The sequence below is a fragment of the Dromaius novaehollandiae genome, chromosome 11 (assembly GCF_036370855.1).
Source record: "Dromaius novaehollandiae isolate bDroNov1 chromosome 11, bDroNov1.hap1, whole genome shotgun sequence".
Taxonomy (NCBI): domain Eukaryota; kingdom Metazoa; phylum Chordata; class Aves; order Casuariiformes; family Dromaiidae; genus Dromaius; species Dromaius novaehollandiae.
The window spans coordinates 25949746-25963355 of NC_088108.1; positions in this window are offsets into that span (position 1 = coordinate 25949746).

The window sequence follows — 13610 nt, forward strand, 5'->3', positions numbered from 1 at the left end:
TCAGCCCTGCTGCTCTACTGCTCCCCCGGGAGAGCCTGCAGACTGCAAGCCGTGCTCCCAGCTCAGGGCTGGGCTCGCCTCAGCTGCCCTAGCCAGCGGGAGGTTTCGGGGCTCACAGCCGGCCTGGAGCAGGCACGCTGCGCTTGCATCGGGCCCACGGCTGCTGCCGCCCTGGCTCCCTCCCGGGATCGGGCCACGCTGTCCCTGGACATCCATGCAGCCCCCGGGAAGGAGCCGCCTTGCAGCCGGCTGTTTTGGGGCCGCCGGAACGCACAGCCCCAGCGGAAGGGGAGAGCTGCGGCGAGCAGGTTTCCCCGGGAGGCCGCGTTGCTGTGGCAATGTGGCCGGGAGGTGAGGCGCCAGCGGGAGCAGATGCCGAGCTCCACGTCAGTGCTCGGAGAGCTGGCTCTCCGGCAGCGATGCCTGCGTGGCTGGCTGGGACGCTCGCCAGCTGCCAAGACCTGGTGCACTCGTGCCATGCCAGAGCGGAGCCGCAGCAGGCTGGGGAGGAGGGCGAGGTGGGCATCTGCTGACTGTCACGGGCTCCATCCCCACCATGTGCCACCCAGCTCCCCAGCTGCTTCTCTCCCAGTTCAACCATCCTCTCGCTGGAACTGGGTGCTGGGAGCCAGGGCCTGGAGAGCTGTGGCAGTGGAGCACAGTGCTACCCTGCTCCCGCTCCGTGCTCCGCGTCGCTGCCGGCCGCGGCTCCATGCTGCTCCCAGCTGCGAGCGCTCGGAGGCGGGGAGGGGAGCCGGCAGCGGGTTTTATAGCCCACAAAAGCAGATGTTGCTAATTGAGCCTTTGAGCTCGGTGCCAAGCCGTGGCATAGAGGCTCTGCCCGGGTTTCAGAACGGCTGCCAGGTCCCCGGCTTTGAAGATCATGGGGGTGGGAGAGGGGGCTGGCGCGGGGGGGCCGCACAGGCATATCGGGTTTGGCACGTGGGGCCGCAGCCAGGCCGATAGGTCCGTGTCTGCGCAGGCAGCCGCAGGGCTGGGACAGTTCATCCCGCTGCAGAGCAGACGGGCGGCTCTCTGCGCCCCGGCCTCGGCCACGGCCGGGGTTAGGCGAGGTTCACGCTCAGCGATGCGGGGAGGTAGCACCCACAGGCACCGGTGTGGCACCGGCCAGGGCCCCACAGGTGAAATATTTTGGCAAGGAAGAGTCCACCCCAATGGGGAGGCTACCGGGGGCCCCCACGAAGGGAAGTCCTGCTCATACGCATCTTCCAAAGGGAGTGGAAGTGCATTGGGTTGCTCCCCAGGCTGGGACAAGGCTGGTGGATTTGGCCTTCTCCCTCTTTCCCTGTTTCCGCCTGGTTCACACAGCCACTGCCCCTCCGGACCGAGCCCGTGTCGGCGCTGGAGCCCTGACACTGTGGCAATGGTGCATCATGCACCTCTGCACCTCTGCCCGGCTCTGGTGGAGCGGATGCGATCCGGCACACAGACACCGGCGTCACCTCGGGGCTGCGGCCCCATCCCACCACCAGCATCGCGGCCACAGACCCTCCTGGCTGCTGGCAAGAGAGAAAAGCCCTCAGCGAGGAAGGCCGGGTCTCTGTCCAGGGGGACCAGCGGTGGCCAGGGCCCCAGGGATGCCCGCAGCCCGCCAGCTCACCGCGCTCACCTCTGCAGGCTTCCTGCTCCACGGAGCACAGTGGCAACGCTCTTCGGGACGGCAACGCTCTCCGGGGTGCCAGTCCCACAGGGAAGAGCTGGGAGCTGGCAGAGTGGCGGAGGGCACCCAGCCTGGGCAGTGCTGTGCCGGGGTCAGGCTGCCTGCGGCGGGATGCTGCCCAGCCGCCTGGCACCCCTGGCTGCCCCTGCTCCCTGCCCCTGCTCCCTCCCTACCTCTGCTTTTCCCTGCCTCTGCCCTGCTCCCTGCCTGCTCCCGTCCCCTGCCTGTCCCCATCCCCTGCTCCCTGCCTGCCCCCATCCCCTGCCTGTCCCCATCCCCTGCTCCCTGCCTGCCCCCATCCCCTGCCTGTCCCCATCCCCTGCTCCCTGCCTGTCCCCATCCCCTGCTCCCTGCCCGTCCCCGTCCCCTGCCGCCGCCGGCGCGGGGAGCCCGGACCATCCCCGTCGCTCTGCTGCCCCCGCGCGGCCGCGGCCCCCCCTGCGCCCGCCCCCGCCGAGCCGGGCCGAGCCGCCAGCGCCTCTCCCCGCGGCCTCGGGCCTCCCCTCCCGCCCCGTTCGCAGCACATTTCGCACACGCACGTGCTCCCCGGCGGCGCAGCGCACCGGGTGTGCAAGCACGGCCGTGCCCGGCGCCGGCAGCGCACACGCTCCGACACGCGTGTGCACACACGTGTGCAGGCGAGCAGCGACCCCGCACGCTCCCCTCCCTCTCCCGCGCACAAGCGCCCAGCCCCAGCACGCTCCCGCTCGCCAGCGCATCCGCTCTCTCGTTTTTTCCCCCTCTGCCGTGAGCGCTGCTCTCTGCCACCCACGCGTTTTCGCCCCACTCCCACTCGGGCGCGTTCGAGGCTCCCTGCTCTCGGCGCCGGGTCTCGTGTCTCCCGCCCCGCTGTGGGCACCGGGTCTCCGCGTGCTGCTGCACCGTGGGACGTCCCCCGCGCTGCCTCTGCCCGGAAAAGCTGCTCCGCAAAGGCCCCCAGCGCTGCCCCAGCCCCACGGGGCCTTTCTGCCTCTCGCTGTCGGGGGAAACAGCCCCAGAGGGAAAAGCAAGAGTGAGGCTCTCCCGCAGCAGGAGGACGGCGCTGGGAGCGAGGCAGAGGCCTGGGGAAGGCAGCGGGGTGAAGGAGAAGGGGTTGCAGCACGTGCGATGGGGATGGGGGGAGACTTGGGAGCCCGGCTTCTGGCTCACACCGGAGAGGCGGCGGCTGCTCCCCAGGGAAGGGGAGCCGGCAGCCGAGGTGGCCCCGGCACAGGCAGGGCCTCCCCGACCGGTGCCACCCCACCAGCGCGGAGCACAGCCGCAGACCCGGGTGCTCACAACAGGCCCCATGGACAGACCTGGACACAGGAGGCAACGAGCCAGGTCCAGGGCCCATCCCAGGAGCCCGGGCAGGAGCAGGAGACAGGGCCGGAGACAGGGCTGGAGACAAGGCTGCAACACAGGCGCAAAGTCCCTCCAGGAGCCAGGGCTCAGCCAGGGCTGCAGACAACCTCCAGCGTGCGACCAAGGGGTCCATTCAAGAGCCAAGGACTCACACTGCAGCTCTGCAGCCAGGCCAGGGCCAGCGCTGGAGCCGTGCACACCTGCAGCCCAGCCTAGGGAGAGAGCGAGGGCCCCAGGCTGAGCTTAAATGGGGCCCTGGGGCCATGGGCAGGGTGGGTGGAGGCCCCAGGTGAGGCTGCTTGGGGCTGTTAAGGTGTTTTGGTGCCCTCCGAGGCCAGACAGCCCCCTGCTCTGCCCGTCTCTCTCCCCTCCACTCCCCTCCTCCTCCCCGTCTTCCCACCACACCGCCGTTCCCCATCCCGCAGCCTCTGCCAGCTCCCCGGGGCTTTGCAGGCTGCTGCTGCAGCCCGGTGCCCGCCAGGGCCCTCGCGGTCCATACGTGTGTGCACGGCCCGGCCCCGCGCGGCTGCACAGACCTGCCCCGGGCGGGCACCGGGCGGATCAGCGGCACACGCGTGTACCGTGTTTGCACACCTGCGCACACCGGTGCACGCACCCGCACGCCCCTCCCGCAGCTCCGCCGGCCCTCACAGGTGCCGGGGCACAGCGCCTCGCCTTCCCTCCCCTCCCTTTCCCAAACAACCCTCACCTCGGCGGGTTAGGGACGGAGAAAGGCAGCGGAGCACCCGGCCCGCTCTGCCCCCGCCTGCTGCCCAGCGCTGTCCTAGGCGGGGAGGAGAGGGGTTGTCACAGCCCATGGCTCGGGGCGGGGGGCACCGGCGGGCAGCGCCGTGCCCGGGGGGGCCAGCAGAGGGGAGCCTTCAGCCTCCGCCGAGGAAGAGCTCAAGCCTGGGAATGTGGGATAACGCTGCTGCCGCCTCTCGGCTTGGCTCCGGCGCTCCAACCCGCTTCCCCAGCAAGCCAGGCTGGCAGGGAGCCCCTGTGCCCCTGCGGGGGAAATGGGCTGGAAAGGGCAATAAAAGGGCCATCTCGTACTTTGTGCGCCCAGTTAAGGCCCTTGTAGAACAGGCACCGATGCGGAGGGTCCCCAGGGCACGGCCTCAGTCAGGCGTGATGGTCCGGGGGGCCCCGTGGAGGCCCAGCGGTGCTCGCGCCGGCGCTGGGCTTGGGGTGCCGGTGCTGAGCCCGGCAGCGCCCCGGCGTGAGGATGCCGCCTCCCGCCCGCCAGCAGCCCGGGCGAAGCCTCCGCGAGGGCCGTGGCGAGGGTGCTGCACGCTGGGCTCGGGGAACCCCGGCCCCCAGCCGCAGGCGATGCCAGGGCTGCCTCCTCGAGCGGCAGAGGGGAGCGGAGCTGGGCGTCCTGGCTGCACCGGGACCTCGCTGCCCGCAGAGCCCTGCCGAAACTCCCGCCACCCCCGGACGTGCTGCCTGACTCTCGCCCGCTGGCTGCTGGGGCCGGGGGCAGAGCCGGGACAAGGGGGGCCGTGCCGTGCCAGACCACGCCGGGCTGTGGTGGGCCGTGGTGTGCAAGGCTGCACCATGCTGCACCGTGCTGAGCCCTGCTGTGCCAGACCGTGCCGAGCCCACGCCGCACCGTGCCGTGGTGCGCTGGGCCGTGCCGTGCCGGCTGGAGTGTCCCATGCCGGGCTGTGCCGTGCCGGGCCATGCTGTGCTGTGCCGTGCCGGGCCATGCTGTGCCGGTCCGGTCCGTGCTGTTGCGGCGCGGCGGGTGCGACCCAGCCGGTGCCGTGGAGCGGCGCGGGCGCTAGGGGCCAGGCGAGCTCCACGCACCGGCCGGCGGCGGCAGCGGCTGCTCCGCCGCCCCGGGCCCGGCCCGGCAGCCTCTGCCGAGCCCCCCCGCCCCTTGCACCCCCATCCCAAGCACCGTCGTCCCTTGCACATCTGCCCCTTGCCCATCTGCCTCTTGCACCCCCGCCCCTTGCACCCCCAGCTCGGGCGCCCCAGCTGGACCCCCCTGATCCGAGCGCCCCTGCAGCCCCGAGCGCCCCGGCCCCGAGCATCCCCGCAGCCCCCAGCACCCTGCAGCCTGGGTCACCACCCAGCCCCCCCACAGGGCTCCCAGGCCTCCTGGCCCCAGCCCTCCTTGGGCCTCTTGCTGAAACCCTGCCGAGCGGGTCACGGCTAACGTGAAATCAGTGGGGATTTGGTACCTCTGCTGGTGCACGGCGTTTAGATGAGTTTATTCAAACGCAGAACTGGGAGCGTCACTCTGGGGGAAGCAGCCGAGACGGTTCCCATCGGCCGCTCTGCCCTGGAGCTGATGCGGCTGCATAGCAAACATGGGAAACGTTTCATGTCTGCTCAGCTTCAGGCCAGGCAGGGTGGGGACCTCTCAGGGCCGGGGAGCTGCAGCAAGCGCTGTGCCAGGACCTGCTTCCTGCATTGAAATCAAGGAGGAAGAAAAGGATATGGGAAATCCCAGATGCAATGAGGTGCCTGGAGCCACCGTCTCACGGCTGCAATCTGGCTCTGCTGCCTGTGTGTGTGCGTGCACACACACGTACACACACGCACACACACACACATACACGTACACACACACACACACACACGTACACACACGCACACACACGTACACACACACACACACAGGCTGAGTGCAACCTCGCAGGTCGGGGGGACCCGTAGCGTCCGCAGGTGAGTCCCACCGGACCCATCGCCCCAGCAACACGAGCTAACACAACCTGCTCCCGGCGCTCGGCAGGGCCACGTACCAGCCCCGGGCTGCAGCGTGAGGGAGAAAAAGAGAGAGAAATGCAATAAAAAGAGATGTATCTGCTAGGCGGGGGGATGGGAGAGCTCTTCACCCGACAGGGCCGTGGGCATCCCGCTGCGCACGGAGCCGCAGCTCCCCGCAGGAGCCCGTCCTGCCGCCCGGACCCAGCGGGAGCTCCAAAGCATTTCCTGATGCTCAACCTCAGCCTCACCCCGGCCTCCACGCGGCCGCAGCCTGCTGCATCCCCGGCGCTGGCCGGAGCCCCGGCCGCATCCTGCCGCCTCCGCTCCCTGCAGCGGCTCACGCTGCTCCCCGCAGCTGCCCTGGCACCAAACCCTCCAAGCTGCGGCTTTCGGGTCCCAAAAGTGAGGTGATAGCCGAGGCCAGCCCTGCCTGCCGGACCCCCCCGGGGTGGCTGCTTGCTCCCGCGAGGGGTGCGGGGCTGTGCTGCAGCCCAGGGCTGGGTGCCCGCCGCGGGGCCGGGGCGCGTGTGGGTGCTGCTCGGGGCCGGAGGAGCAGCTGTGTTTACTTTCCCCCCACTGCAGGGAACAACAGGGGATTTTTTTCTTTTCTCCTTATTTCATTTTATTTTTTCAAGGCTTTGTGTGTCTTGCACCAGGCAGAAACCCTGGTGTAAACATCCTGCCGGTTCACCGAGGGGAGGGAGCGTGGCGACGGAGGCAGCGTCCCACTCCCCGCTCTGCGAGGCTGCTCCCCCCACACGTCCCCCCCGGGCTGGGTGGCACGGGAGCCCGTCACCTCCCCTGCTGGGCACTCGTGCCTCCAGCCAGGGCTGTCCCGGTGCCGGGCTTGGCTGGTGCTGCCCGGCCGGGCCGGGGGGAGCCAGGGCTGGTGCCCCCTCCCCTCGCGCTGGAGGCTGGTTTAGACGAGCTGACGCAGATGGTTCCCATGGTCTGTTTTGGGGGCCTGGCTGCAGGGCGTATGGGGGCTGCAGGTTGCATGGGTGCTGCAGGGCATATGCGGGTGCTGCAGGGCATGCATGGGTGCTGCAGGGCACGTGCAGGTGCTGCAGGGCATGCATGGGCGCCGCAGGTTGCATGGGTGCTGCAGGGCATGCATGGGTGCTGCAGGGCACGTGCAGGTGCTGCAGGGCATGCATGAGCGCCGCAGGTTGCATGGGTGCTGCAGGGCATGCGTGGGTGCTGCAGGTTGCATGGGTGCTGCAGGGCACGTGCGGGTGCTGCAGGGCACCACTCCAGCCGGCTGCCGACTCTCTCGGCATCCTCTCTCCGTGGGCAGGGAAAGCCGGAGGCCAGGGCCAGGCAGCCCCACGGGGAGCTTTGCTGCGCCCCGTCCCTCGGCGCTTCCCGGAGCTCGGCGGCGATGCTGCTTTGCCCCGTTTATGCTGCAGCTGGGCTGCAGCTGGCGTTTGCTGGGGTCAGGCCGATCGGGTCGTTTTCTGCACTTTACAGTTTCCTACGCGGTGCTTTAACAGGCGCCGGGGCGCCTGCGGCTGCGGAGAGGCATTATTTTATTTTCGAAATGGAAGTAAATAAGGAAATACGTGCATGGGGCGGGGGCAGCCTCCTCGCACCCCTGCAGTATGTTTTTAACGAGGGCTGTTAATTAGCCCAGGCCCTGGCAGGCTGTGCGGCTGCCCCGCGGGCCTGGCTGGGGCTGGGAGCGGCACGGGGGAGGCTCGCGGTGCCCCCGGCACCCAGGTCCCTCCTCACCCCCCTCCGCGGCGGCAGCCGGGTGACGAGGTGCCGTGGTGCCGTGTCCCAGCCCCGCTCCCGCTGGGCCCGGAGGACAAACATTCCCGGCATATTTGTCGCGTTCGGCTCAATGCAGCATCCTCCAGAGGAAAAAAAAAAATCAAATAAAAGAGAATCCGGTTCTTCCACTGTTCCCTGCAGCTTTCGTCTCCACTTGAGCTTTTTAATTGCGGCGCGGAAGAGCCCTGCTCACAGGGAGCCCCGCAGAGCCGCGGCCGGTCGCGGCGAGGATGAGGAGGGCGGCTGGGGTGCTTCACAGTCGCCCAGCCCGCAGTGTCCTCCCCTCAGCTCCGTCCCCCATCTGCTCTTTTTCACCCTGTTCCTCTCTCTCCTGCCACCTTGCTTTTATCCTTTCTTCCCCCGCAGCTCTGAAAACGCCGTCCTGCCCGGTTTTAAGTGCATGTGTTCAAGGCTGGGAGGAGGGAGCCTTCCCGGCCCCCCGCTTCCCAGACCCCTTCCTTTGCTGCAGGGGTTTAATGGCAAACGCAACCGTGCGCGGCCGGGTGCAACCCAAGGGCTGTGCCAGGACTCGCTGCCTGCTTAACACCCGGGGCTGCTCGGTCGTGGCGGTTCCCTCCCGGATAATGAGCATTTTTAGTGCTCTGCTATAGCGAGGTGGGTGCCGAAGGAAGCCCCGCGCTGGGGGGAGAGAGGCGGCTCTGCCCCTTCCACCGGCTCCGGCTGGGAGCGCTGAGGCCGGGGGGGACGGAGCTTCTCGGACTGTGCTTGGCTGCGCTCTCGGTGCAGCGACTGCTGTTGATGCAAATCCCACGGCGCTTCGCTCCAGCTCGCGAGGCGGAGGCAGGATCTGGCCCGCGGGAGCTGGGTTGTGTCTTCTCGGGTCGCCGAGCTGTTCCCCCCGAGCCCCCTGCCAAGGGGAGCTGAGCTCAGCCCCGAGGGAGTGCGTGCCGGTCCGGGGCCCGAAGCCCGCAGCGTTGCCTCTCGGGTTGGCCTGAACTCTGGAAACCTTCCCCCGGGAATGTGACATGGGGACTGCGCCCCAGCGCCTCGCCGTGACTGTGGCCCCGGCGTCCTGCCGTCGGAGGGAGCAGCACAGCCACCCCGCAGTGCTGCTGGCAGCGGCAGGGCCCGAAGGGGACAGCGCGAGCAAACGCTCGTCCCCTTGGCAGGGTCCTGGAGTCGTCCTGCTTTTGCAACGTGCAGCACAGCGATGCAGCACGGCGATGCAGCACAGTGATGCACTGCACTCGGTGCCCACTGATCCCTCTCGCTCCCGCCCCCCAGGAGCTGCAATTCAGCCTTTCCAAGGGTTCGGGAAGGTCAAAGGCTTTTTCCAGTGGTTCCCATGGGGCCGCATCCTCCCCCTGCCGCATCAGTCCGCGAGGCTCGGCTGCACCCTCCGGGCCCGACCCCGGTGTCACTCCCTCCTCGGCCACAACGTCCCCTTCCCGCTGGCGTCACGCGTCTGCCGCCGCTCTTGCAGCACCCGGAGGCAGCCGGGCTGGCGCAGGTGGGAGGAAAGGCCCACGCCGCTGCCGGACACCCGGACACGGAGGCCGGGGAGCCTTGGGGGGCCGCTTGCCCGGGGGGGCTGCAGGGCAGCCGGGCAGCAGGATCCGTCGGCTCGGGGGCTGGAAGAGCTGCCGGCCCCGCGCGTCGAGCCCAGGGGAGTTTTGGCGCGGCCGGGAGCCTTTCTTGCGAAGGCAGCGCTCGAGCAGCGTGAGCTTAGGTTTATTTTCCCCTCTAATAAAAAACTAATAAAGGAGAAAATGAAAAAATAATTTTGAGGAATTTGGCTGTGTCTGCCCGGTTTCCTTTGTCCGCTCAGCAGGGGGGAGCATGTGTCAGCGTGTGAGACGCAGGTCACTGCCGCGCGGGGCTCCTTCCCCTTCCCCATCGCCTTCCCCGTTGCCTTCCCCAACCCCATCCCCTTCCCCATCTCCTCCCCCATCCCCATCCCCTTCCCTTCCCCTTCCCCATTGCCTTCCCCATCCCCATCTCCATCCCCTTCCCCATCCCCTTCCCCTTTCCCTTCCCTTCCCTTCCCCTTCCTCATCTCCTCCCCCATTCCCTTCCCCATTCCCATCCCCATTCCCTTCCCCATCCCCTTCCCTTCCTCTTCCCCATTTCCTCCTCCATCCCCATCCACTTCCTGTCCCCTTCCCTTTGCCTTTTCCCTTCTCCTTCCCTTCTCCTTCACCTTCACCTTCTCCTTCTCCTTCCCTTCTCCTTCCCCATCTTCTTCCCTTCCTCTTCCTCATCTCCTTCTCCTTCCCTTCCCCTTCCCCATCCCCTTCCCCATCTTCTTCCCTTCCTCTTCCTCATCTCCTTCTCCGTCCCTGTCCCCTTCCCCATCCCTTTCCCTTCCCCTTCCCTTCCCCTTGCCTTTTCCCTTCTCCTTCACCTCCTCCTTCCCTTCCCCATCCCTGTCCCCTTCCCTTTCCTCTTCCCCTTCTCCTTCCTCCTCCTCCTCCTCCCTTCCCCATCCCAAGCACGGTGCGGTTCCTCGCTCTGCCCCTGGCTCCCCTCCAGGCCCCGCTGCCGGCGGACGGGGCTGGGGTGGGAGTCCCCGGCCCCCCCGGCCCCCCCGGGCCCCGTGCAGCACACCAGCCTCCCCGGGCTCTGCTCCGTGCCGCTGGGGCCTTTGTGTTTCTCCGAGACTCGAAAACCGCCCGGCGTAAATCTCTGCAAACAGCCCATCCTGCATTATTTATGCTCGCAGCGGGACCCTTTGCGCTCTTTTATCCTGCCTCTTTAATACAAACCAGAGATTTTTTTGGCTTAGAAAAAGTCTGCCGCGCCCCCTTGGCCCCCCCCCCTGCCCAGCCCCACTCCTTGGAAGTTGAGATAAGGAGAGATTTATACCGGCGAGGAAGGAGGCGGGGAGCAGGGGGTTAAGAGAGAGTCGCTTTTGGGGGTTCTTTGAAGATAAATTTAACTTGTTCTTATCTGCGTTTGGTGCACGCGGGGAGAGGCGAGCGCTGGGGCGGGCTGCGAGCGCGGGGGGGGGGGCTGCGAGCGGTGGGGGGGGGCTGCTCCTCGCCGCGGCATCCGTTGCTGCCGGCCAGCGGCTCCCAGGTACGCGGCTCCGGGGGCGGCCGCGGTGGGAGATGCCATGGTGGGAGATGCCGCGGCGGGAGATGCCGTGGTGGGAGATGCCGCGGCGGGAGATGCCGTGGTGGGAGATGCCGTGGCGGGAGATGCCGTGGTGGGAGATGCCATGGCGGGAGATGCCGCGGCAGGAGATGCCCCATTGGGAGATGCTCCAGTGGGAAATATCCCAGCAGTGCTGCCGTGGGAGTACCGTGGCCCCAAGGGGGATTTTGCCCGCTGGCTCCGTGGCTCCTTGCCCTCACTGCCCCATGAGCCGTGCAAACCGGGACCAGCCCCGGCCGCTGACCCCGGCCGCTGATTTACGCCCAGGGCTCGGCCTGCCGCGGCTGCTTTAGCTCACCGCCAGCCGGGAGGGCAGGTCTCTCCGGTCCGGCCGTATATCTGCCCGGGGTTATCTTGGAATTTGGGCCCGGCTCTCCCCGCTGCCTCGGCCGTGCCCTCCGCGGCCGGGATCCTCTCTCGCCGCACGAGCGCCGGGCCGGCGGCCCCCCGGGGCGCTAAGCCGGTGCCAGGGCCTGGGAGCGTTTCAGCACGGGGCACGGCGGGGCCGAGCAGCTCGCGCCTGCTGCGTCCGCCTCCCTGCCAGGTTCCTCCGTGACGTTTTTATTGCCCCTTTGCAAATGCACCCGGCTCCACGCGGCTGCTCCCCACGCAGGAGGCAGCGGTGGTGCAGGGACCGCGATGCTCCCGCCAGCGGAGCCGCAGCCACAGCCGTTTGAGGCCTAAATAGAGGAAAAAGGGTGAAACGGAGACTGGAGGTAGTGGGAGCAGCATGGCTTTTCCTGGCGCAGGTCTGAGCACCCCAAAAGAAGGCAAAGAAGTCGGAAGGACAGCGTGGAGGCAAGGAAGGACTCCCGTGCGCCCGGCCTCTCCGGCAGCATCCCGCCGAGGGCACTCTGCGGAGCGGCCGGCACGTGGCGAGGACGCCCAGCCCTTCCCCAGCCTCGGGGAGGAGGCAGCGGCTCAGCTGCGAGACTAAATAGATCCGGCTGCAAACTGTCTGAGGAAATCGTTTTTCTATTAAAAGGGCCGATTCATCAACTTCGTTGTGAACAGATCAGCACTGAGTTTTTTTCTTTCACCGCAAAAAAAGGGAAAAAACTCTCCAAATTAGCGAATGTTTAGTTTTTCTGCTTCAGCTGTCCTGAAATTTAAGCTAATTGTAGAAAAACATATTTAGAAATAAATGGCAGTCATAACTGAAACAAAAGCTTATGAAAATATTGGGACAGTGTGTTTTGATTGCCCTGAGCTCCTCTTCCAAGCCGCTCTCGCTGCCCCTGTTTCGTTTCTCTGAGCTCTGACCTCTCCGCGCTGCTCAGGCCGGTCGGTCCGGCCGTGTCGGAGGGACGGCGGCGGGATGGGTCCGGGGCGGTGGGAGCCACCGGCCCTGCGTTCCCGGAGGGGCTGGGATGGGACTGGGATTGCATCGTGGCCGCTGCCTGGGGCGACCTCGGTGGTGGCCAAGGGGCAGCGAGCGCCGGGCTGTCCTTGGGGCGAAGGGGAAGAAAAAACCCGTCGGGATTGGCGTCAAGGAAAGAGGGAATTGGGCATTTCTGGGGGGAAAAAAATGTTTCCTATGGATGTGATTGCTTCTGGGATGTACGTAACTGCGGAGCCAGCCGGGGACCGACACGTGTTGATACCTGCAGCTCAAATACAGCTGTGGATGGACGCGGCAGCAGCAGTGCTCGCGGGGGGACGAGCACCAGCCCCCGCTCCGGCTGCACCGGCAGTTTTGCAGCACTTCCAAATATTTCTAAGCCAGCGTCGGAAGCGCTGGGCATCCTGCTCCCGTGGTTGTTCAGAGGGGAATCACAGAGCTCTTCGAGGCATTGCTAGGTGTTGAAGTTATAATGAATAATGTTTTAATTAAGCTCATGGTCCCTAGAAAATAATACCTCAGTGAAAGATTTGAGGAACACTGCAGGGGAAACATCCCCCGTCCGGACAGTGGGGCTGTGCGAGACCAGTAATGGCTCTAGCAGAAGCTCTCACTGCTGGATACAAAGTGAGAAAAGACGTCTTAATTGCTCATCCAGAGAAGATCAGGGCAATGCCTGCAACACCCCCTCCCCGGTGCAAAGCACGGCTGCAGAGGGGCCTCGGAGGGGTTAGTCACAGGACAAGTTCAGGCTAAATATATAGGGGAACCCAAATGCTTGAGGACCGCTGGGCACGGGGCCACGTCGCGCTGCAAGGGGAGGAACGAAAGATGCCCTGAGCGAAGCCAGGCCGGGCTGGTTGGTAAACGTGGAGCGACCGGCCGCTCGCCTCCCCGGGAGCGTCGGCCGGGCGGTTTCTGTCCGTGCCCTGGCAGGAGGCCCGGGGAGGCGAGTGCCCCCCGTGCAAGCGAGCCCTCTTTTCCCTGTTCTGACCTGAAAGAGTTTGAGTAAAGGGGGAGAAAGTGCCTGAAAATGGAAACTTGGGGGAGAGCTTTTTTCCAGACTTTGCTTTCTGAGAAATGAATTGCTGTCGCCCGCCTGCCCCGCCTCTCTGCTGCTTTTGCAGATGGGCTGTTTTCCACCTTTCTTCCTTATGTGGGGGAGATGTTTGCCGTTTTACGACCCGTCCCACCACCCCTTTCCACCTCATTCTTTTTATTTGACCGAGTCGCCGCTGCCAGCGGAAAACCCGCCAAACCCGAGGCGGAAACGGCGGCTTCAAACGCGCGCTTGCGTTATCGCCGCTTAATGAGTTACCGCGTGCGGGCGGGGCTGGGCCGGCCCCGCGTTCCCGGCGAGCACGAGGCGGAGACGGAGATGGAAGCGGTTTCGTCGCCCGAGATGTCGGCCGGTGGATTTTGCTCCGTGTTGGCCGTGCGGCATCGAGCCGGTGCAAACCCGGGCGAGCTCAGGGCGGTGCAGGAACCGCGGCGGGTCCCTAGCGATGCTCCCGGGGAGGCGGTGAGCGGGCAGCCCGTGCCGTGCAGCGCCGCGTTTCCCACGACCTGCCCCTCTCCGAGGCCGGCAAAGCTCGTTGCAGCCCCCGGAGCCACGGCAAAGCGTGCCACGGC